Consider the following 8202-nt stretch of genomic DNA (forward strand, 5'->3'; position numbering starts at 1 on the left):
TTTTCTTGTTAATATTTTGGAAAAGGGAACTGTAATCTTGTGCAGGGATGGACTAGGGCCAGAAACATTAACAAAAATAGTTGGGGATGTTAGGCAGGGTTTCCACTTTTGATTTCGATTCTCCCTGTATTCTTACCAATTTTCCCTAAGTTCCTTGTGTTAAGGTCTGATAGTCTGATTAAAAATGATTCTCCCTATTTTTATCCCTAGAAATAAAACATTTTTCTCTTGATTTCCATAGAGTTTGCATCAAAAACACGGTGCAATATAAAATTCTTACTTTTTACTTCACATAATGACTAAATGTAACGTCTTTTAAACTAACGAGAATAGATATAAAAAAAAAAGCTAGCGACAGCTTTCGGTACACTGGCAGTTGATGAAGTTTTCACTTCGTTTTTTAACCAGTAATTGACTCGAATAAGGGAGGTTATGGCATTGGTGCCGTCATCTCTTTCCCTAAGGACAAAATCTTGTTTAGCGTCCCCCCTGCCCTATTTCCCAAACTTTTGAGGCCAAATTCAAACAAAATTTTCATTTATTAACATAGTCTTCATTTATTCACAAAATTTTCATTTATCAACAAAAAATTCATTTATTAGCAAAACTTGAATACAAAATATCACAAACAACGTCAAAATTTATTAACTTCGGTCTACTTACTTTTATTTTTAAGGAATGGTGAAGAAGATATGGGAAAATGAAAATTTCGAATCGAATTTGCTTATACCTACTTCTGACTTTGCCCTCTGCTTTATATTGATAAAAATAAATTTCAAACATGAAAAAATGAGTAACGTCAAAGATTCCTTTTTTTAAATTTTGCGCCCCTAAAATTCCTATATCTGGGGCAAGTGTCCCGTCTTCCCCCTAAAACTGCCTCTAAACTAGGGGTGCATTCTCGATTTTACTTCGAATGTCTGTTTTGGTCAGTTTCAGGGGGCTGAACTGACACTCTCCTGGAATATTTGGGGTGACGAGAAGATCAGTGATATGCACCTCTACTACAGACTGGCTACTTGATTTTGCCCCTACGAGTCTTCAGGTCAAGTATGTTCTTCCAGTTCTGTTCCACTTAAAGTTCTTCAATTTGGGCACGTCCCAAATGAAGCTCACTTATATCAGTCATTGCCCTATTCTACATTTGTTTTCTGCAGGGAATACTTTTCTGCTTGAACAGGAAATCGCATATAATGGTCTTAGAGATTTTTATATCAAATTTCTTGCACTCCTTGGTTCAACTAAAGTCAAAGTGTCATAAATTTTACCCAAATTTGAAAGAACAACAAGAAGAGAAATCTCAACGATGAACAAGCAAACAGGACAACAGCCAGTAGAAAGAAAAGATAAAAACTAAACGACGTGAATATTTCACCTCTGTGAAAACAAGGCGTCTTCGACGCTGATAAAACTAAGATAAAAACTAAAACGACGCGAATATTTCACCTCTGTGAAAACAAGGTGTCTTCGACGCTGATAAAACTAAGATAAAAACTAAAACGACGCGAATATTTCACCTCTGTGAAAACAAGGTGTCTTCGACGCTGATAAAACTAAGATAAAAACTAAAACGACGCGAATATTTCACCTCTATGAAAACAAGGCGTCTTCAACGCTGATAAAACTAAGATAAAAACTAAAACGACGCGAATATTTCACCTCTATGAAAACAAGGCGTCTTCGACGCTGATAAAACTAAGATAAAACCTAAAATGATGCGAATATTTCACCTCTGTGAAAACAAGGCGTCTTCAACGCTGATAAAACAAAGATAAAAACTAAAACGACGCGAATATTTCACCTCTATGAAAACAAGGCGTCTTCGACGCTGATAAAACTAAGATAAAAACTAAAACGACGCGAATATTTCACCTCTGTGAAAACAAGGTGTCTTCGACGCTGATAAAACTAAGATAAAAACTATAACGACGCGAATATTTCACCTCTGTGAAAACAAGGCGTCTTCGACGCTGATAAAACTAAGATAAAAACTAAAACGACGCGAATATTTCACCTCTATGAAAACAAGGCGTCTTCGACGCTGATAAAACTAAGATAAAACTAAAACGACGCGAATATTTCACCTCTGTGAAAACAAGGTGTCTTCGACGCTGATAAAACAAAGATAAAAACTAAAACGACGCGAATATTTCACCTCTGTGAAAACAAGGTGTCTTCGACGCTGATAAAACAAAGATAAAAACTAAAACGACGCGAATATTTCACCTCTGTGAAAACAAGGCGTCTTCAACGCTGATAAAACAAAGATAAAAACTAAAACGACGCGAATATTTCACCTCTGTGAAAACAAGGCGTCTTCAACGCTGATAAAACTAAAACGACGCGAATATTTCACCTCTATGAAAACAAGGCGTCTTCGACGCTGATAAAACTAAGATAAAAATTAAAACGACGCGAATATTTCACCTCTATGAAAACAAGGTGTCTTCGACGCTGATAAAACAAAGATAAAAACTAAAACGACGCGAATATTTCACCTCTATGAAAACAAGGCGTCTTCAACGCTGATAAAACTAAGATAAAAACTAAAACGACGCGAATATTTCACCTCTATGAAAACAAGGCGTCTTCGACGCTGATAAAACTAAGATAAAACCTAAAATGACGCGAATATTTCACCTCTGTGAAAACAAGGCGTCTTCAACGCTGATAAAACAAAGATAAAAACTAAAACGACGCGAATATTTCACCTCTATGAAAACAAGGCGTCTTCGACGCTGATAAAACTAAGATAAAAACTAAAACGACGCGAATATTTCACCTCTGTGAAAACAAGGTGTCTTCGACGCTGATAAAACTAAGATAAAAACTAAAACGACGCGAATATTTCACCTCTGTGAAAACAAGGCGTCTTCAACGCTGATAAAACAAAGATAAAAACTAAAACGACGCGAATATTTCACCTCTGTGAAAACAAGGTGTCTTCGACGCTGATAAAACAAAGATAAAAACTAAAACAACGCGAATATTTCACCTCTGTGAAAACAAGGCGTCTTCAACGCTGATAAAACTAAGATAAAAACTAAAACGACGCGAATATTTCACCTCTATGAAAACAAGGCGTCTTCGACGCTGATAAAACTAAGATAAAAACTAAAACGACGCGAAATATTTCACCTCTGTGAAAACAAGGTGTCTTCGACGCTGATAAAACTAAGATAAAAACTAAAACGACGCGAATATTTCACCTCTGTGAAAACAAGGCGTCTTCAACGCTGATAAAACTAAGATAAAAACTAAAACGACGCGAATATTTCACCTCTATGAAAACAAGGCGTCTTCGACGCTGATAAAACTAAGATAAAAACTAAAACGACGCGAATATTTCACCTCTGTGAAAACAAGGCGTCTTCAACGCTGATAAAACTAAGATTAAAACTAAAACGACGCGAATATTTCACCTCTATGAAAACAAGGCGTCTTCGACGCTGATAAAACTAAGATAAAAACTAAAACGACGCGAATATTTTACCTCTGTGAAAACAAGGTGTCTTCGACGCTGATAAAACTAAGATAAAAACTAAAACCACGCGAATATTTCACCTCTGTGAAAACAAGGTGTCTTCGACGCTGATAAAACAAAGATAAAAACTAAAACGACGCGAATATTTCACCTCTGTGAAAACAAGGCGTCCTCAACGCTGATAAAACAAAGATAAAAACTAAAACGACGCGAATATTTCACCTCTATGAAAACAAGGCGTCTTCGACGCTGATAAAACTAAGATAAAAACTAAAACGACGCGAATATTTCACCTCTGTGAAAACAAGGTGTCTTCGACGCTGATAAAACAAAGATAAAAACTAAAACGACGCGAATATTTCACCTCTATGAAAACAAGGCGTCTTCAACGCTGACAAAACTAAGATAAAAACTAAAACGACGCGAATATTTCACCTCTATGAAAACAAGGCGTCTTCGACGCTGATAAAACTAAGATAAAAACTAAAACGACGCGAATATTTCACCTCTGTGAAAACAAGGCGTCTTCAACGCTGATAAAACTAAGATAAAAACTAAAACGACGCGAATATTTCACCTCTATGAAAACAAGGCGTCTTCGACGCTGATAAAATTAAGATAAAAACTAAAACGACGCGAATATTTCACCTCTGTGAAAACAAGGTGTCTTCGACGCTGGTAAAACTAAGATAAAAACTAAAACGACGCGAATATTTCACCTCTGTGAAAACAAGGCGTCTTCAACGCTGATAAAACAAAGATAAAAACTAAAACGACGCGAATATTTCACCTCTGTGAAAACAAGGTGTCTTCGACGCTGATAAAACAAAGATAAAAACTAAAACGACGCGAATATTTCACCTCTGTGAAAACAAGGCGTCTTCAACGCTGATAAAACAAAGATAAAAACTAAAACGACGCGAATATTTCACCTCTGTGAAAACAAGGCGTCTTCAACGCTGATAAAACTAAGATAAAAACTAAAACGACGCGAATATTTCACCTCTATGAAAACAAGGCGTCTTCGACGCTGATAAAACTAAGATAAAAACTAAAATGATGCGAATATTTCACCTCTGTGAAAACAAGGTGTCTTCGACGCTGATAAAACAAAGATAAAAACTAAAACGACGCGAATATTTCACCTCTATGAAAACAAGGCGTCTTCAACGCTGATAAAACTAAGATAAAAACTAAAACGACGCGAATATTTCACCTCTATGAAAACAAGGCGTCTTCGACGCTGATAAAACTAAGATAAAACCTAAAATGACGCGAATATTTCACCTCTGTGAAAACAAGGCGTCTTCAACGCTGATAAAACAAAGATAAAAACTAAAACGACGCGAATATTTCACCTCTATGAAAACAAGGCGTCTTCGACGCTGATAAAACTAAGATAAAAACTAAAACGACGTGAATATTTCACCTCTGTGAAAACAAGGTGTCCTCGACGCTGATAAAACTAAGATAAAAACTAAAACGACGCGAATATTTTCACCTCTGTGAAAACAAGGCGTCTTCAACGCTGATAAAACTAAGATAAAAACTAAAACGACGCGAATATTTCACCTCTATGAAAACAAGGCGTCTTCGACGCTGATAGAACTAAGATAAAACTAAAACGACGCGAATATTTCACCTCTGTGAAAACAAGGTGTCTTCGACGCTGATAAAACAAAGATAAAAACTAAAACGACGCGAATATTTCACCTCTGTGAAAACAAGGTGTCTTCGACGCTGATAAAACAAAGATAAAAACTAAAACGACGCGAATATTTCACCTCTGTGAAAACAAGGCGTCTTCAACGCTGATAAAACAAAGATAAAAACTAAAACGACGCGAATATTTCACCTCTGTGAAAACAAGGCGTCTTCAACGCTGATAAAACTAAGATAAAAACTAAAACCACGCGAATATTTCACCTCTATGAAAACAAGGCGTCTTCGACGCTGATAAAACTAAGATAAAACTAAAACGACGCGAATATTTCACCTCTGTGAAAACAAGGTGTCTTCGACGCTGATAAAACAAAGATAAAAACTAAAACGACGCGAATATTTCACCTCTGTGAAAACAAGGTGTCTTCGACGCTGATAAAACAAAGATAAAAACTAAAACGACGCGAATATTTCACCTCTGTGAAAACAAGGCGTCTTCAACGCTGATAAAACAAAGATAAAAACTAAAACGACGCGAATATTTCACCTCTGTGAAAACAAGGCGTCTTCAACGCTGATAAAACTAAGATAAAAACTAAAACGACGCGAATATTTCACCTCTGTGAAAACAAGGTGTCTTCGACGCTGATAAAACAAAGATAAAAACTAAAATGACGCGAATATTTCACCTCTGTGAAAACAAGGCGTCTTCAACGCTGATAAAACAAAGATAAAAACTAAAACGACGCGAATATTTCACCTCTGTGAAAACAAGGCGTCTTCAACGCTGATAAAACTAAGATAAAAACTAAAACGACGCGAATATTTCACCTCTGTGAAAACAAGGTGTCTTCGACGCTGATAAAACAAAGATAAAAACTAAAATGACGCGAATATTTCACCTCTGTGAAAACAAGGCGTCTTCAACGCTGATAAAACAAAGATAAAAACTAAAACGACGCGAATATTTCACCTCTGTGAAAACAAGGCGTCTTCAACGCTGATAAAACTAAGATAAAAACTAAAACGACGCGAATATTTCACCTCTGTGAAAACAAGGCGTCTTCAACGCTGATAAAACTAAGATAAAAACTAAAACGACGCGAATATTTCACCTCTGTGAAAACAAGGCGTCTTCGACGCTGATAAAACTAAGATAAAAACTAAAACGACGCGAATATTTCACCTCTGTGAAAACAAGGCGTCTTCAACGCTGATAAAACTAAGATTAAAACTAAAACGACGCGAATATTTCACCTCTATGAAAACAAGGCGTCTTCGACGCTGATAAAACTAAGATAAAAACTAAAACGACGCGAATATTTTACCTCTGTGAAAACAAGGTGTCTTCGACGCTGATAAAACTAAGATAAAAACTAAAACCACGCGAATATTTCACCTCTGTGAAAACAAGGTGTCTTCGACGCTGATAAAACAAAGATAAAAACTAAAACGACGCGAATATTTCACCTCTGTGAAAACAAGGCGTCTTCAACGCTGATAAAACTAAGATAAAAACTAAAACGACGCGAATATTTCACCTCTATGAAAACAAGGCGTCTTCGACGCTGATAAAACTAAGATAAAAACTAAAACGACGCGAATATTTCACCTCTGTGAAAACAAGGTGTCTTCGACGCTGATAAAACAAAGATAAAAACTAAAACGACGCGAATATTTCACCTCTGTGAAAACAAGGCGTCTTCAACGCTGATAAAACTAAGATAAAACTAAAACGACGCGAATATTTCACCTCTATGAAAACAAGGCGTCTTCGACGCTGATAAAACTAAGATAAAAACTAAAACGACGCGAATATTTCACCTCTGTGAAAACAAGGCGTCTTCAACGCTGATAAAACTAAGATAAAAACTAAAACGACGCGAATATTTCACCTCTATGAAAACAAGGCGTCTTCGACGCTGATAAAATTAAGATAAAAACTAAAACGACGCGAATATTTCACCTCTGTGAAAACAAGGTGTCTTCGACGCTGGTAAAACTAAGATAAAAACTAAAACGACGCGAATATTTCACCTCTGTGAAAACAAGGCGTCTTCAACGCTGATAAAACAAAGATAAAAACTAAAACGACGCGAATATTTCACCTCTGTGAAAACAAGGTGTCTTCGACGCTGATAAAACAAAGATAAAAACTAAAACGACGCGAATATTTCACCTCTGTGAAAACAAGGCGTCTTCAACGCTGATAAAACAAAGATAAAAACTAAAACGACGCGAATATTTCACCTCTTTGAAAACAAGGCGTCTTCAACGCTGATAAAACTAAGATAAAAACTAAAACGACGCGAATATTTCACCTCTATGAAAACAAGGCGTCTTCGACGCTGATAAAACTAAGATAAAAACTAAAATGATGCGAATATTTCACCTCTGTGAAAACAAGGTGTCTTCGACGCTGATAAAACAAAGATAAAAACTAAAACGACGCGAATATTTCACCTCTATGAAAACAAGGCGTCTTCAACGCTGATAAAACTAAGATAAAAACTAAAACGACGCGAATATTTCACCTCTATGAAAACAAGGCGTCTTCGACGCTGATAAAACTAAGATAAAAACTAAAATGACGCGAATATTTCACCTCTGTGAAAACAAGGCGTCTTCAACGCTGATAAAACAAAGATAAAAACTAAAACGACGCGAATATTTCACCTCTATGAAAACAAGGCGTCTTCGACGCTGATAAAACTAAGATAAAAACTAAAACGACGTGAATATTTCACCTCTGTGAAAACAAGGTGTCCTCGACGCTGATAAAACTAAGATAAAAACTAAAACGACGCGAATATTTTCACCTCTGTGAAAACAAGGCGTCTTCAACGCTGATAAAACTAAGATAAAAACTAAAACGACGCGAATATTTCACCTCTATGAAAACAAGGCGTCTTCGACGCTGATAGAACTAAGATAAAACTAAAACGACGCGAATATTTCACCTCTGTGAAAACAAGGTGTCTTCGACGCTGATAAAACAAAGATAAAAACTAAAACGACGCGAATATTTCACCTCTGTGAAAACAAGGTGTCTTCGA

Source organism: Artemia franciscana, chromosome 13, assembly GCF_032884065.1.
Source record: "Artemia franciscana chromosome 13, ASM3288406v1, whole genome shotgun sequence".
In the NCBI taxonomy this organism is placed as follows: domain Eukaryota; kingdom Metazoa; phylum Arthropoda; class Branchiopoda; order Anostraca; family Artemiidae; genus Artemia; species Artemia franciscana.